The 17,485-nt window shown below is 41.1% G+C and overlaps 1 long non-coding RNA gene across 1 annotated transcript; it reads left to right on the plus strand.

Annotated features, from left to right (window-relative positions):
- Positions 1-288: 288 nt before the first annotated feature.
- Positions 289-3,689, plus strand: LOC126547315 (uncharacterized). The gene is made up of 2 exons (XR_007602692.3): positions 289-464; positions 3,523-3,689. It is a non-coding gene; the product is annotated as an uncharacterized lncRNA (long non-coding RNA).
- The last annotated feature ends 13,796 nt before the right edge of the window (positions 3,690-17,485 follow it).

A 17,485-nucleotide genomic window follows, 5' to 3' on the forward strand; every position in this document is an offset into this window, starting at 1 on the left:
CGTGGATAACGGTTCTTGCTTACAAATATTAAGAATGTCTTTGTTGATTTTACTCATCAAGTCAAAATAATTGCTGAATTTGTAAAACTACCAAGTGCGTTATTATTTAAATATAGATGTAAAGCTCTGCTTTTGCGAATTTTATCCCAAATATTTCTCAAGAAATACATGTCTCTAGCCATTGCCAAAATGTTAGTGAGTGCGAATCGTCGCAAGTTTCCGTCGAATATTTCTTGTAAGCGTTACTCTAATTAGTAGTTTTCTTACTTGGGCCGCTTGGGCCGAAAAGGCCGTGTCTGCTGTGCCCGGGGCACAGCAGACGAAAGGTGCCCGAAATGTCTACGTTCACCCATGACGTCACGTCCGCTATAACCCATGATGTCACATCCGCTCATTTCCATGGCGTCTGTCTTGCGGAGCCGGCTGCGCTGCGAAGCGGTTCGTATTCCGTGCCCACTTAGAGCGTGAGTAATTCATCTTTCCACGCTATATGCGTGTAATAAAGGATTGGGGCTGTGAGCTGTTTGATGCGTTACCATTAGGTACCTTGTGCGCATATTTTGCCTCATGGCCGCGTCAAATTGCAGCCGGCATGTGGAATGGGCCGTGGCATCTTATATGGAGCTGCTCATATGTGAGTGGTATTGCCTCCGTCAGGATCGTCAGTGCGTGCTCAGAACCATTCAGTAGTCTTTTTCAGGGGAGCGTGCGCGTAAGAACGAGGACGTGAGAAAACACTGGCATGACGAGCTGTTCCGTCAGATCGCGTTACGTCGTGCTTTTTGTCTAAGACCATCTCGCTCGAGCGAGAGGATCTTAGAACAGCATTACTACTGCTTTTTTACAGCTTTGCTGCGGCTCATTTAATCATCACCTGCATTCTTTTAATAATACGAATGGCATCGCTCCGCGGAAGAGCGTCTCTTGAAGTTTCCAAACAAGAGCCAATGCCGCCGTGCCTGCTGCATATACGCTTACCTTTCCTAACGCAGTTAAGACGCGGCACCAGCTCTGCTACTGCGTGATACAGGGTCACTATGATAAGAAAATTAAAAAGAACAAACGAAATTAATGCAGAAAATGTCAAACGTTGCCAAGCGTGCTAAACGGACCTGCCTCGCTAGATAAGTTGAATAAATCGGCGTCCTGAAGTCAGCTTCGCCGCAGTAGACTAGTGTTACGCGGTGAAGCATGTCAAGTGAAGAGTGACCGCTTTCACCGACATATATAATATGTGTTCCTTAATGATGTACGCGTGCACCTGCCGTCTCCTGTTACATTACGCGCGCCGAGGCGCCTAATAAGTGTACTGGCTGGCCTTCAGCGCTATTTCGGACATGGCTGTGATGCTTTGAACCTTTGGTTTGTCGGCCTCGTAAGCAATTGAGTTAATGTTTACACAGCCATTTGTTTCTGAACTGTTGATTTCTTCCATAATAGCTACGTAATTTCGTAGTCTCCTGTCTAACTGCTTTGGTCATATGCGAGTCAAGGTGTTTTCTTTAGCCGAGCGCAGTTTTCGAAAGCGAAACGACGCTTTTGCATCGATCAGCATATAGTGCCGTCGCCCATTTACAACACAGTCAATCAATGTCATTTTGTATGTCACTGGGAAACCGCCGAACGCAGGGAACTCACTCGCATGCGGGGAACTGCATAACTAGCCACTGGATTAGCGTGCCTCTTGGGAAGCTGCTTTGCATCAAAGGCCAGGTACCCTTGCTATGATTCACCGCAAAACATTTATCTCTAACTGCTTAATCTATTTGTATTGCGGTGAAGCTAACCTTACGGAACCGAATTTAGCAACGCTTTTTAGACTCCTGTATCTCTACCAGCCACTACCAAACGCTTGTCGGTACGTCTCTTGGCAAAGGTCCAGCTAAATCTCCCTGTTGGGAATTGGGGGGACTCACGTATATGAAAACTGCCAAGGAAAGCAGTTGCCCTGATGAAGGCACGCTCCCCTGTCGAAACATTTGCACCAGCCTGTTCGACCACCGTTATCACCGCAACATAGTTGTGTGTTGCGGTGAAGCATGCCAATATTGGGAAAGATTTACGTGAATCTGGAATGTATGGTTTCTGTTGGCGACGAACCTAATGTTCTACTCTCAACAAAGCAGATTTTTGCGGCAGGATGCATGGTGTCTTAAGAACTTTTGTTGGCTAAAGCCATACATGCCAGATTAGCTCTTGTCACAATAATACGCTTTACCGCAATACACAAGACGCCTCGCTGCAGGACACGCCCGCCGTAGTTAGCCAAAACCTTACGTGACCGTTCACTGCAAAACACCTCCTGTATTGCGGTGAATCGTAATAAAGCACATTTGTCAGTTTAGAATGTAAAGACCCTTGCCCTTCGCTTTTGTAATATTATGACTCAGTTTAATGAGAACATGTATTCACTGCTAAAAACATCCACATTGAACTAGAGATATGAACACTGATGGCAGCCTGTGTGATGTTTTATCTCTTTACTTCTTTTGTGTACCTGTCACGCTGCCATTATTAAATTTTCCTGTACTTTGTAAGGTGCTGACGTACATAACATTACATCGCAAGGAGCCACTGTGTAATTAGTGTTCAAGGACCAGTGTGATGGTTTTTCTCAAGAAAGGTTTGGGTTATTTTGTTGTGAAGGTTTTTTTTTTTAGAGAGGTAGCTTTCTGAGAAGAAATCAGATGTCAGGAAATAGACCTCAGTGGCACAGTAATCTTGGCTGTCTTTTGCTGAAACGTGCCCTAGACATAACTGAGTGATTTGCACTTGCAACTAGACAGCAGCCTTAGCTTGGGAGACCAGTGATATGGCATATTTTATCAAACTAGGCGGCACATTGCATTACCAGTCCGAACAGAGACCTGTTTAAATGTTTGTCACCTTTAACACCTAGATTTTCGACCATGAATTCAGAAAAATCTGTAGCACATTTAGAACCTAGATTTTAAATGCTGTATAAGTTGGCTTCTTGTTCACTGCAGCTGTGCTCGGCTTCTGTCCAAACGGGAGAGCACTTCTGCGCAGCTTATTAGGGAACATCCTTATTTACATACCTTCTTTTTATTTATCTTGCCTACAATAACAATCAAATGTTTATAGCACATGAATGTGCTATGCATGAATCTTAACTTACAATGCCATGTTCAACAGCACAGTGCATGTAGCTTGTGTTGGTTCATTCAAGCTAAGCATTGCTATAGCCTTTAACTGTAGGTATCATGGTATGAGAGCAGAGAAATGGATATGCAAAGACAGTTGGGTACATTGAGACAACATCTTTGTTGTGTGTGAAAAGGTGACAGATACACAATATGGGGAGAACGCATGCACTTTCATATTTTCTCGCGCACAAAAAAAGCCGGAGGAATAAGGTTTCTTCACTGTGCCATAGAAACTATATGTTTGCTCTCAAAGGTAATTCTGATTCATTGGATATGTTCCTGTGCTGTGTTTATTTTCTTGAGTGTGCTTTAGTTTTTGCACGTTAATGTTTCAAACTCGTTTTTGTTTTCACAGACTGAACATCCCACGTCTTGGTTTGACTTCCTGGTACGGGATACTTGCACTTAGCATGGAGTGATGAAGCAGAGCAGTGTACTTTTATTAAATGTGCAGATTTTAGCAGTATAACAGCCGTTCATTAAAAAAACATGTGTGCTGAAAATAAAGTGTTCTTACCCACATCCCTCGTTGTCTATTTATTTATTTATTTATTAATACTGTCAACCCTCATAGAGGGTCATAACAGAGAGGACAATCCAATTACATAAATCAAATATGGACAATGTCAATGTACGTAAAGTTGCTTAACACTTGTCAATTCACAGTGAATAAGATGTTCACTTGAATGCTGTTCAGCACACTTCTGACATTTATCAAAATACGTACAATGAATATCAAGTTGCACATATCACTTGGCACTTCAAAACTAAATCGAAAACTCCCATAAATATGCCTCAGCAGCATTTTCAAAGTCGGTGACATCTTTTAGGCTAACAATAGCGTTTGGCAATTGGTTCCACATTTCTATCGCATCCAGGAAAAAATGAGTATCGATATGTATCACTATTGATACGGTCGGCTTTATGACATAGTCGTGGTTAGTTCGCGGGTATCTTTTGCCTAGAGCATGTAGATATTTGAGCTTATCAATCTAAAGTTGATCCTGCATTATTTGATAAAGCACCTTCAGCCTATATTTTTTTCCTACGTACCTCAAGAAGATAGAAGTTGTAACGCTGTAACATAAGCGTGACCGATTCCTTCCTTCGGTATGTCGAACAAATGAAACGTGCCGCCAGACTCTGTATCCTTTCCAACTTCCTCTTAAGCGTCACTTGATGGGGACTCCAAACAACGGCTGAATATTCTAGTATCGTCCTAATGAAGGCGGTGTACGCAATAAGTTTTACATTACGCGATGCACGTTCCAGTTTTTTTTTCTCAGAAAATATGACTTTTGATAGGCAGTCATGCAGACGTTATCTATATGTTGGTTCCATGTCAATTTTGCTCGTATTCCTGTATTCTCATCAGCAAAACCACTTATATGGGGAACTGATCATGATAAGTGCTCATGAGCATTTTAAAGAACAGCCTTAAACCCTACTCATGCACTCGTAAAATGTATAGATGCAGTGAAATTGAAACAGAAGGCAAAATAGCAAACATGATGCAGTATTTGTCAGACAATTATGTCAGAAATTTTTGCATAGAACAATTTACTTAGAGCATACTAGCACTACAAAGTACCCATATTTCTTGTTAGGCATACATTACCACAAGCTTTTAAATGTGGTCACAAGAGAGATGCTGGCTTTAATGAGGAACTATAGAGGTTAAAGGCAGCCATGAAAATGTATTAAGAAATAATGCAATGCATAGCATTTACTCAGTTCAGAGAGCTTCCAAAGTTGCCATAAGGCCTTGATAGCTGTGGATGAGGGAACAGTTGTAGTCCAATTGGAGTATGAGGAATGAACATTAAGATCGAAACAAGTAACAACTTGTATTGCAATTAAAGAATATTGCTATACCTTTAAAAAGACAGTGAAATGAAATTTGTGTGACAATTTCCTTTTCCTTCTACTTCATTTAGGTTCAACATACTTATTTTAGTAACACAAAAAAGCAGAGGCGTGAAGCACATAAGAAAGATGCTAGTCTGTTTTTATATTCTGCCTTCTCTAAATTCAAAGTTCAGTAAAGTTAACTTAGAAAGCTACAGTGAAGCCATTGCATCTGCCTGTATGGTGCATAACAGCAGCAATCGCCAGCCTAACTGCTTGGGTTTACAGTGCCTTATCTGTATTGTATACCTTTTAAGTGCTGAGCTACTGGAAGATTGATTAAGGTGGCCAACATGCTGAACCAGTAGTTTACTGAGTAAAATACATGGAGAAGGGTGGAAAGATAGGACAGAGCACAGGGGATGTATTTCGTGTCCACCTAGTGGAAATGCCCATTTCATCCGCTGCTGAAGTTCTGATTGGCTGGGCTGGGGTAAGCATGAGAAGGAGACATGCTCCCCCAGCTAATTCAGCAGAAGAGGATATGGACATGTCCACAAGATGAATACTTACAAAGCTATTTAATAGAGTACTTCTGTAACCAACATGCCTGCTATGCCATCCTTGCTTTCAATGTCTGTCTTAGTAAAAGTGTGAAAGAACCAGGTTTGTGCATGAAAAGTCTTCCTGAGGGTGTGTGCCTTGAAGCCCATAGTGGTAATCACAGGAAACGGGGGTGGATCCAGAGTAGCACCAAAGGGCAAGCCTTCATCGAAACAAATATGGAGGGAAGTGACTGCATGCTCAAGCTTGTCAGCTCACAAGTTTGCCAAGACCAAGTGATGTCAGAAGTTGATGAAGCCTACATGGTTAATGTATAACCGCTTAGGCCAAAATTATTTAGATACTTTTTATGAGAACTACGTATTTACTGGAAATCTCAAAATAATTATGTTAGTGCAGAATACCTTCCACTAGTTGTGACTTCCTTGAAAGAATGAAAATGTTTGAGTTGTACTTGTGTGGTGCATGAAGTTACTTAAAAAAAAAAAAAACTCAGCAATGGAAACAAAATGCAAAGAGTAGTATTTGAAATAAATTGCCACCTCTTTAGGGCTAGATGAATTCAAATAATAATAACAATAAGCAAATGAAGATCGGGCATACAAGATAGATGCTTCGGCTCCCACTTGAAAGCCTTGTTCGCAAAGATTGCGAACAAAGCTCCAGTTGAACCAGTTCTTATTTTTCATTTTTATGGTTAGCACCTAATTTTAAACTACTTACCGTGCCTCTTTTGACCAAACCAGACAGGCTGCCGTCAAACTCTTCACTACTTCAATGCAAATAACTGGAGGTTGGCAAATACATTTTTCTAATAGGAATAGTAGGTAACGAATAGTCAAACACTGATGCATACAGTTACAGCAGGCATATTTATCTTGGAATTAAGCACCATGCTTATATTGTCTAGTAAAAAAAGGACAGCTATCAAGGAAGATTAGGATTATTTTTAAGCAAAAGCAATTATACCTCATATACTTGAAGCAGACGTAGTGCTTCTCAAGAATCACGTCCAAACTGCACACACTAAAACATTAAGCTGGGATACTCAAACAGACAAGTACATGTTTTGCTCGCCAAGTGACTTTTAATGTGCTCAATTATGTAAAGTGTGCTATTATATGATTAATGTAATTTGCTAATGTAAAGAAAGAACAAGCCAAGATCTCTTGCTTCATATATATGCGCTGAATCAAGAAAGTAATTAAGGAAGAAGAACACCAGAAATAAACACAAATATTTGTGTGCTTTCTGGCATAAAATAATTCTCATGTAAGCCACATAACATGCTTTCCAAAGCATCCCCTACCTTAACTTACAGCTGCATTACATGAAGGCACTTTCTAAGAACCCACATGCTTCATGATCATTCATTGTGTTAGTGACTCCTACTGAAGTAGACTGAGAACATATCTGGGCATTACATTCAATAGCTGATGTAAAGTGAAAAGACGGCTGCTTGTAGGTATGAATGAACCAAGTGAATAAGAAATGTAAGTTCTCAAACTTCTAGTAGTAAGTGTGGCAGCACTTAAGAAGAACATATTGCAACTAAAAATTGCAACACATGATGAAATAACTGAAATAGCTAGGGAGAGTTTAATAGACCAATAAACAGGAAACTGCAAATTCCCAACATTTCTGAATACTTTTCTTCACATGTACTCACCTCATAAGTATGACTTCCCTTAATGCTCGAACCTCTGCCTCAATTTCATAATTCCCCATTCTCGCTGCTTCGCTCATGCTGATTGACATCTAGCACAAAGGTTGGCAAAAGTAGCTCAGCATGTGCATGTGTTGTGAGGCAAGCTGCCCACATCTGGTAGCCGCATGCCAATTTCTCAGAGTAGATGAAAGGGAAGCCTTGAGGGTAAACCATAGAGAAGACGGATACCTTGGTTCAATGATAACTGAAAACACCAACATGGAAAATTTGGACAGCCCACAGAATCAGCAGAATTGACATAGTTTGGAAAAACTGAAAAGATGCATTATGATATTTATGTTACACAGGTTCCAGTCAAGTTGAAGATTTTCACTGTCTAATAAACTTACAAGACAATACATGACCAGCAATAATGTATGGAACCTAAACAATTTTAATAAAGTCATCTGATCCCGAAGAAGCACTAAACAAATTCTGCACTTTATTTTTATTGGCCGTTTCGACTAACACACGCACGGTAAATTTGGGAAAAAGTATAAATATCCGCGCAACCCATGAATGACGGAGGGTCTTCTAGAAAGTTTAAGAAAGAAGGAAAACATGTACAAGAAAACTAAATGTCAGCCCTTTAATACTAGACTAGCTAGACGCTATAGTAGATACTGTAAATTACTGAATGTTTTACTTAAACATGTGAAAAAAAAGTACTACAAAAATAAATTTGATCAGAATAAGGATAACCCCAAAAAGCAATGGCAGTTATTGAACTCTTTTCTTAACAAATCGTCTGTTGATGCCTCTATAACCAAAATAAATTACAATGGCCTCACTCTTTCTGAGCCCAACGAAATTGCTAATGCTTTTTTGGACTACTTTTCTTCTGTTTACACTAATAACAACACACATGCGCAGTTGCATAATAGTTTGAGCCGTACGACACAATCGTTCTTCTTGTTACCAGCTACACCAAATGAAGTGTGCTCCACGATTGCTAACCTTAAAAATACAGGGCCTGGCTTAGACAATATTTGTGTCAGGCATTTAAAACTGGTTGCGCATTTAGTTTGCGACACACTCTGTAATATCATCAACCTTATGTTCAAAGAAGGTGCATTCCCTTCATTTTTAAAAAATGCCAAGATTATTCCTGTTTTTAAATAAGGCGACAAACACGTACACAGTTAATAATTACCGACCAATTGCAATTCTTTCCTGCCTTAGTAAACTCATTGAGAAATTATTTGTTAAACGTCTTAATAACTACTTAACAAAGTTTAAATTGCTAAAGAACAATGAATTTCGTTTCCGCCCAGGAATTTCCACGAATCTAGCTGTCCTATCTCTAACTGACTACATAAAAAAAATGTATTGATTTGGGAAACTTAGTTGGTTCTGTATTTTTAGACTTCAGTAAAGCTTATGATACGGTTAACCATCAAGTCCTGTTTAATAAACTTGACTCTTATGGTATAACCGGTCCTGCGCTAACATTCTTAAAAAATTATTTACTTGACCGGCCATACACAGTACATGCAGCAAATACTTTCTCAGTAACAAAATGTATTAACCAAGGTGTACCACAGGGATCAGTTCTGGGCCCTTTGCTTTTCCTTTTATATATTAATGATCTTCCGGATTCTCTTAACTCCACCAACTACGTTCATTGCATTTTATATGCAGATGACACAACCATATCTTCATCTGACAAATCTGTTACTACTCTTACTTCTAAGTTAAATATTGCATTAAGTAACAATGTAAAATGGTTTAGCAACAATTACTTAGTTCTTAATCCTTTAAAAACTAAATTTATGTTATTCAAAAGTGCTCAAAGGGCCCTAACTTCTATTCCTGAAGTAAAGCTTGGAATTAATTCAATTCCCATTAGCACCGATGTCACTTTTCTTGGCATACATCTTGACCCTAACCTTACATTTCGCTCTCACTTCCAACATCTCAAGCACAAGACTGCGTTTGGTATACGTGCATTAATCAAAGCTCGCCCTTTTTTATCTCGTGAGGCTCTGCTAGCGTTGTATTATGCATTCATTCATAGTCACATTAATTACGGCATTGTTTCATGGGGCAACACATACGCTTGTCACTTATCATCAATTCAACATATCCAAAATCAGTCGATACACATTATCACTTCTAGCTCCATGCAATCCAATGCCTCTTTGTTACTTCGCGCGTATAATATCTTGCCTATTAATAATTTGTTCCAGTTTAACATACTCGTCTTACTCCACAAGTTGCTTCATAATAACCTTACGTTTCCGTTCATTGCAACTGACCTTTTGCAGAATAAAAATATGACCAGATTTGCGGCTAACAACAATTTCTTGTTACCCATGGTTCATACCAATTATGGCAAAAAAACATCTTCCTTCGCTGCAATTTCTCTTTGGAATGAATTACCATCAACAATAAAATACTGTACTTCTCTTGCAATTTTTAAAAATCATTTTAAGCATCATTTCCTGCGTTAACTGTGATGTGGCGGTGTACCTTTGACTTTTATCTCACATGTCATTTCTTGTATTTCACCCATGCTTTTTTCCGACTTTCTTTTATAACGTGCTTTTTCGTGTTTGATTGTAAATGACATGTCTAGTGATGTATTTGATCTGTAGATGTTGTTTATAATACGCTAACTTGCTGACTATTGATATCACCATCAATCTTGTTATTATTAACCGAGGGTCCCATTACAGTTCTCTCACTTTGGGACCCTCGTCTGTATATTTGTCATGTAATTACTTCTTTTTTTTTGGAACCAATAAATCTGAATCTGAAATATGAGAAGTCAGGATGGAGAAGTGACTAAATTGAGGATGCTAAAATGGATGAGCTGGAGGCAGATTGTGAAGACAGGTCTTAAAAAATTAACATTCAACACACACTTAAGTTGGCAAAGATTGGACTCAATGTTCAAGAAGAAATTGACTAATATAATTGATTGGTATACATACATGAGAGAGCAGCAACAATACAGCAGAGATAACTGTCATTCAAGAGGGAAGGACGTCAGTCTAAAAATTAACATTTGATCAGAAGAATGGTTATGCATGGGCTAAGGCTCATGTACAATTCTGTATGGTACGCATGATGTCAGAGCTGCATCGCATAAGGAACTGTGGCCTTACATGCCTCGATTATGAAATGATGTGGGCCAAGAGTGGAACAAGGATAGCACCAAGAGGGGGCCTCCTCCAAAAGTAGAACGGTAGGGAAACAGGGCGAGAGAGATTTTCTACTCAACAGATACAGAGTTATATGAGTCATAGTCATAGAAACCATGACCCAAGGAGCTGAACAACAAGGTATATAAATTCAAATCTCTATACAGTTAAGCCTCAGTATAACGAAATTCTCGATATAACGAAGTATTTAACTTTTCATAACCTCTTCTCCATAGAACACCATGCCTTTAGAGCCTCAATATAAAGAAGTGTGTTTGTGTGCAATTTCAATATAACGAAATTTTGCTTCTGCCGCAGAGGAGTGCCAAGACAATCAATGGTAACTTCCGCGGACGCAGATAGTCAAATGATTGAATTACAAGCGGCTGCTTGCAAACGCACCTCTCAAACGGCGTGCAGCGCGACAAGAACAGCTTGGAGCCGCATCATGTTCCGTATAAATTAAGTCCAAGTGCGATCAGATCCTATCGCGCCCCGCGCACTTGTGCTTTAGGTGCGAGTGAAAGTGTGCGAGGGTGAGACAAGAAAGATGGTGGCTTCATAAGTGCGCCCTTCCCACGCGAGCAATGGCAAAGTGGGGAAGGAAAGCGAGCTGGCGGTAACGCGATCAAGCGCGCGCGAGGGGGCGGAGTGGGGGGGGGGGGGGGGGGGGGTAAGTTGACGCGCGTCTCGGCCATGACTGCGCGTGGCTGTAAGCGCGGCTGAGCGCATATGCAGCCGCGCACCCTGCTCTAGAGGTAATCTGCTGCATGTGGAAAGAGCGGGGATGCCAAGACGGCGTGGCATCATGTAAGCTGTTTTCCGGTACGTTTAGTATTGAAGGTTGCGCAATCTCGAGTTTTGATGACCCGTTGGAACGAGAAGCAGACGAAGCATTCGCTCCCAGCTGCCGGCGCTTTTCATGATAGCGTCGTCGCAGTGCGACCGGGCGACGCTTTGGGGGCGGAGTGCACGCGAAAGCATATGGCGTCACTTAATTCGTACCGCTGATGTGAAGATATCAACGTGGCATGAAACCGTATCATTCATCGCCGCTGACTCCTATATTTCTCAAAATAAATTGTTTTCTCATTCAAACGCTTTTTTTTATTGCCCAATAGTTCAGAAAATTGCATGGCCCCTTTCTGTGCAATAAAAATCGATCGGCGACTGTACTCATTTGCATATCAGATCGAATTTCAATGCAACGAAATTTCTATATAACGAAGCGAATTGCCGATTTTACCTACTTTGTTATATCAAAGTTTAAGTGTATAACGAAATTTCCTGTTCTCTACACGGGGGCGGCAATGTGGGCTTGTTCGTTGATCATCATGGAACAGCATGTAGTGTAGCGCAGCAAAAACAAGAACACAAGAAGAAGTGAAACACAGACACAAGCGCCTAATTATGTCTGTGTTTTGCTTTTTCTTGTGTCCTTGTTTTCGTTGCATTACACTACATGACATTCAATACTTTCACTGTCACATTCATGAGCACTGAAAACCTAGAATCAACTAATATCTTGCCTGATTTGCCATAATTAAAAAAAAATGTGGGTATAGTAGGTCTAATTGAGTTCTGGTGATTTTAGTATCACTGACATGTAGCTTTTAAGAATGTTTAATCGTTTCTTCTGTTAAGGCAGAGTACATGCTCAACTGCTACAATAAGTGTGAATGTAGGCAAAAACGACATTTCTGGCTCTTGCATCAATTTTATGGCATGTTGCGTGATCTAATCAAGTGGTTTGAATTTGACGAAGTTCTCGATTTAACAAAATAAAACCTCACATCCCAATAAAATTTATTAACTAGACTTATTGTACTTTATAACCAAAGTACTGTATAACTATAAGCAGCTACAGCCGCCAAGAGTGGCGAGCAGAATTGAAATGAAATTGCTTTAGTCGAAACACGCCGAGCGCTGCTGTTAAAGTACGCGCCACATGCATTGGGCAACTGCGGGAACTGTGGTACCACATGCAGTTATTCAAAGCAGCACATTAAAGTGCCGCGGACTCAAATTGGTTGGTAAATGCATTCGGAACCAGTCTTTCGATTACTCAATTGATACATCAGCCACACACTCGCATAGCACGGCCACGTGGCAAACGCAGCCATGCGGACGCTTCACTATGCACGGATCGGCTGGTTGCAATATTGGGGCACTCTATGGGTGCATGTTTAAACCACAGCGTTTTTTGCCTATCGCATGATCGTTGCGGGTGCTCCATGGCTGAGTGTATTGCATGGTACAGAATTGGCCCCAGTACCAAAAGTACACAGGTAGGGTGGTCCGTGTAGACGAAGCGTGAACGCGAGCTCAACATAACCACGTCGTCATTATTCTATAGCGATTATTTATGCGAAAGCGTCAAATGGCCCATTGAGCAAAAAAGCCGGCGTCTGTCGTCTCAGCGAAACAGCACCTAAAATCCCATTGGCTGCGACCACGTCACAAGCGCACCTCGACGAAACAGAGTGGGTGAAAGGGTACACCTGCTGTCGCTATAGTGCACCAGGTGTTGCGTGAGGGGAGAGGGCGTCGCCGCGACGCCACGTCATCCTTGCTCTCGCAAGCCGCCGCCCGGTCCGTATCTCCCCTCTCCACTGGGCTTAACTGCTGCGCGTGCCTGCCGGCCTTGGTGGCCACTGCTGTTTCCTGGTCTCTGGTCATGCAGCACGTCGGTGGCATGTGGTGTTGGCACCGCAGGCTGCTGCTGCTTGCTAGCTTGGGCCCAATGTAGCTCTAGGGTGCATCACTTGCAGCGTAAAACTCGAAGGCCTGCTCAGCCGCATTCAATTGGGCATTAATGCTTTCGCAATCACAACTCAGATAAGACATGCTTAGCTGTCCTCATATGTTTTTCTTTAGTTGCCAAGTGGATGCAGCATTGTTCACCATTCACAGTCTTCAATCTGTCGTCATCATTGCATTGTCATTTCAAATTAGTTGTAATATCACGCCGTCGGATGCTGCCGCCTTCACGCTGTGTAGTAAATACGCAGTCATTGCCATGCATGCACTCATCATCCCAAAGTCGTTATGCCTCAATCGTGATGACTCTAGAATTGTCATCCCATCTTTGATCATGCCATCGTTGTCACCGCATCAGCATCATACTGTTGTCGGCATTCGACAGATGCATTACACAAATTAGCATGACCTTTTCAGCTTCTAGAACAGAATGCACGTGGTGATCTACCGCAGTAATATCATGAGAGACACTTGGGCGGAACAATTGCTGGCCTCAATTGCCAAGCCTCCATGTGACATCATTTATTTCAATCTCCATAATAATCTTAAATTGTGTCACAAAACTTCTACAACAAATGTCAACATGGTTTCCATAAGACCTTGTCTCTCATGAAAAACACAACTATATTGTCATGTTCACTAACTTGATCTCCTCCATTGAACTTAGTTCTTGCGTTGAATGGATGCTTCTAGCATTTTAAATTCTGCTACTTTGTGCCACTGCCTCTTTCTCCTGAATAAGCTAACTTAATATTGATCCACATGCAATTACTAAAATTCACTGAGTGCTTTCTTCATGACTAAACACAATTTGTATGTTAACAACTCCAATTCATAAATCTGTCTTTTGTCACTTCTGGCATGCCACAATGCTGAGTGTTTAGGCCCTTGATTTTTCTCATTTTAGATCTCGCAATGGACTTAACGTAGAAAACTAAACTTTCTGTTGATGACTGTGTCTTTTGTCTTGAAACAACCGAACTCTGGCAGGTCCGTTTCTGTTCAAACAGACTAAACAAATGGCCCAATCAGTAAAAAAGGCAGCGTCAGTCGTCTCAGCGAAATGGAACCTCAAATCCCATTGGTTGTGACCTCTACGGAGCAGAGCGGGTGAAAGGGTACATCTGCCGTCGCTCTAGCGCGCCAGGTGTTGTGTGAGAGGAGAGGGCACCGCCGCAATGCCACGTCATCCTTACTCTCGCAAGCCGGCGCCCAGTCCATATCACCCCCCCCCCCACTGGGCTTAGCTGCTGCACAAGTCCAGTGGGGCAATGTCTACACTAATGTCTCTCCGGGGTGCCATCACTAGTTAAAAACCTAACATATGTACCCTAGCAAAAAAAACTGATAGAAATTTCTATAGTCTCTTAGGAATATGTATAGGTTGTACGGGTCCTTCTAAGAGTGATATACATTCCTACCTGACCCATAGAACTCTTTACCAGACTGGCAGGCAGCAGATAGATCTCACTGTGCTGCCTACAAGACCAAATAGCATGATATACGTATCAGTCTTTTAAACCCAGATAGAGATCATCATATGACATACAGAAATCTGATTGAGGCACTGATAAAGCATGTTAGAAATAGCACACATGCCGGTGCCCACATGCCTGAAGAGACGTTTTTAAAATGAACTGAATATACAACCCTGAATGCATTGCCTGCCACGTGAACAGATTAACAAACACAGTTGGGATATTGGAGTATCAAATAAAAATGAAGTGTGTAAACTGTGCAATTATCAAAACTTTTTACAGCTTGTATGCAGATATATTATTCTAAACATGTTTCAACATAAATTAAAGCACACGTTTTCAAAGCAGAGCAGCGTTACTTAGCCTGTGAAACTACATTGGGGAAGTTGCATGAGAAAAGTATCAGTCCATCTTTGTAGCAGGTGTGCTCCAGCTCTTTTAATACAAAATTACATTTACAAATTTTGCGAGACGGATGTGCAACATTTAATGCATATCCAAAACAGGATTACTGTCATCATCATCATCATCATTATATTTATGTCCACTGCAGGACGAAAGCCTCTCCCTGCAATCTCTAGTTACCCCTGTCCTGCGCCAACCGATTCCAACTAGCACCCGCAAATTTCCTAATTTTGGCGCACCACCTAGTCTTCTGGCATCCTCTACTGCACTTCCCTTCTCTTGGTACCCATTCTGTCACCCTAATGGTCTAACGGTTATCTAATCTGCGCATTACATGACCTGCCCAGCGCCATTTCTTTCTCTTAATGTCTATTAGAATATCATCTACACCCGCTTGCTCTCTTGTCCAAACTGCTCTCTTTCTGTCTCTTAAAGTTGTACTTGGCATTCTTCGTTCCATCCCTCTTTGCACGGCCCTTAACTTGTTCTCAAGCTTCTTTGTCAGTCTCCAAGTCTCTGCGCCATATGTCAGCACCCATAAAATGCACTGATTGTATACTTTCCTTTTCAATGATAATGGTAAGCTCCCAGTCAGGAGCTCACAATGCCGGCCGTATGCGATCCAGCCCATTTTTATTCTTCTGTGAATTTCCTTCTCATGGTCAGGGTTTCCTGTGATTAGTTGACCTGGGTAGACATACACCTTCACAGACTCTAGATGCTGACTAGCGATCTTGAACTCTTGTTCAATGTGCCCGGTTATTTATCATTATCTTTGTCTTCTGCATATTAATCTTCAGCCCCACTCTTACACTCTCCCTGTTAAGGTCCTCAATCATTTGTTCTAACTCGTCCGCAGTGTTCCTGAATAGAACAATGTCATTGGCAAACCGAATGTTGCTGAGGTGTTCGCCGTCGATCCCTACTCCTAAACCTTCCCAGTTTAATAGCTTGAATACTTCTTCCAAGCACTCAGTGAATAGCACTGCAGAGATTGTGTCTACTTCTCTGATTCCTTTCTTCATAGGTATCTTCCTACTGTTGTAATAAAGTTTATTTACAAAAGCAAAACAAAGCACTTTCAAGACTGTGGATACTAACTGTAGCTCTAACATGTCCGGCTGAGTTTGTGAATGCCATAAATTAGATACTACCAACGTGATTTCATTAAAGCTACTTTCTGGGCTAGTTTGTGCATACTTGATTTGAAAATTAGAACAATGCTAATGCATCCATCCACAAAGGAACAAGGACAAGACACAAGCAACATGACTACAAACATGACTAGGGTTTATTTTACACTCCACTATCTAAAGAATAAGCAAGCAACTTTAGCCACATTTAAACAAACACATAACAGGAACAACACAGACTGAAGTACCAACTTCACCATGCCCATTTGTGCTCACAGATGCTGTATAGAACACCAGGTCTAATTGGCATATGCTTTTATAATATTACAACTTCATATGAAACTATTTTCTCTAGACTATGCATTTTTGCATTCACCCCAAAAGTGTTGTGATATGTCACAGAACACAAGTGAGCTTGTGCAAAAAGAACAAACTGGCATGGCACACTGACAGGAAGCAAGGAAAGAGGACAAGCATTGCTACTGGTACAAGATCTACAGCAATATATCAGAACATGACAATGCAGCAATATTATTTAAGCAAAAGTGAGTACAGATCTGAGAACTTATTCAAGTAAGAACATGGATTTACCATTTTTAAAACCACATAATCATGAACAAAAACAGCTAAACATCAGTGCACATATTGCAAAATCAGAAGACACAATTCTTCACTGGGTGCTAGTTCAACCACCGCACGTTGAAATGTGTAAAAGTAGTTTAACCTGTGTAGCCTTCAGCATGCGAAAGCAAAGAAGACTATCAGAACAGGCTTCATATATAGTGTTTGGAGTCTTTGATTCAAACCATAATACACTGTTAAAATAAAATTTCAGAGTTTGCTTGTTTGATTCAGAAAAAAGATAGTGTCTGAGTCATGCTGCCACAGTTAACGGATAAACTTGCACCAGCTACATTGAGTCAAAGGAGTAAATAAAGTGAGGCAGAAGGATGCATGGTGTGAAAATGATGCTGTTGTATCAAGTAGCATAACTGCTCACTTAACATTCAGCTGCTTTCCATGCCTCTGCATACAGACTGAGAAACTTTACCTCTTCACCATCTGCTAATGAAGCAGTGTTTGTTCACTGTGATCACCCACTCAAGGCAGTCACGTGGTTAAGTAAGGCCCTTCGCTACATGTAAGGACACCGACCCGAAACTGTGCATAAGTCCTGTAAAATATTGTCATTTTTTGGCTACTGCAGCTGTTCATCAGCAGCTGCATCACTACTGCCAACATGCAGACCATGCAATTCCCCAAGCACTTAATCAAC

The sequence above is a fragment of the Dermacentor andersoni genome, chromosome 1 (assembly GCF_023375885.2).
Source record: "Dermacentor andersoni chromosome 1, qqDerAnde1_hic_scaffold, whole genome shotgun sequence".
Classification (NCBI taxonomy): Eukaryota; Metazoa; Arthropoda; class Arachnida; order Ixodida; family Ixodidae; genus Dermacentor; species Dermacentor andersoni.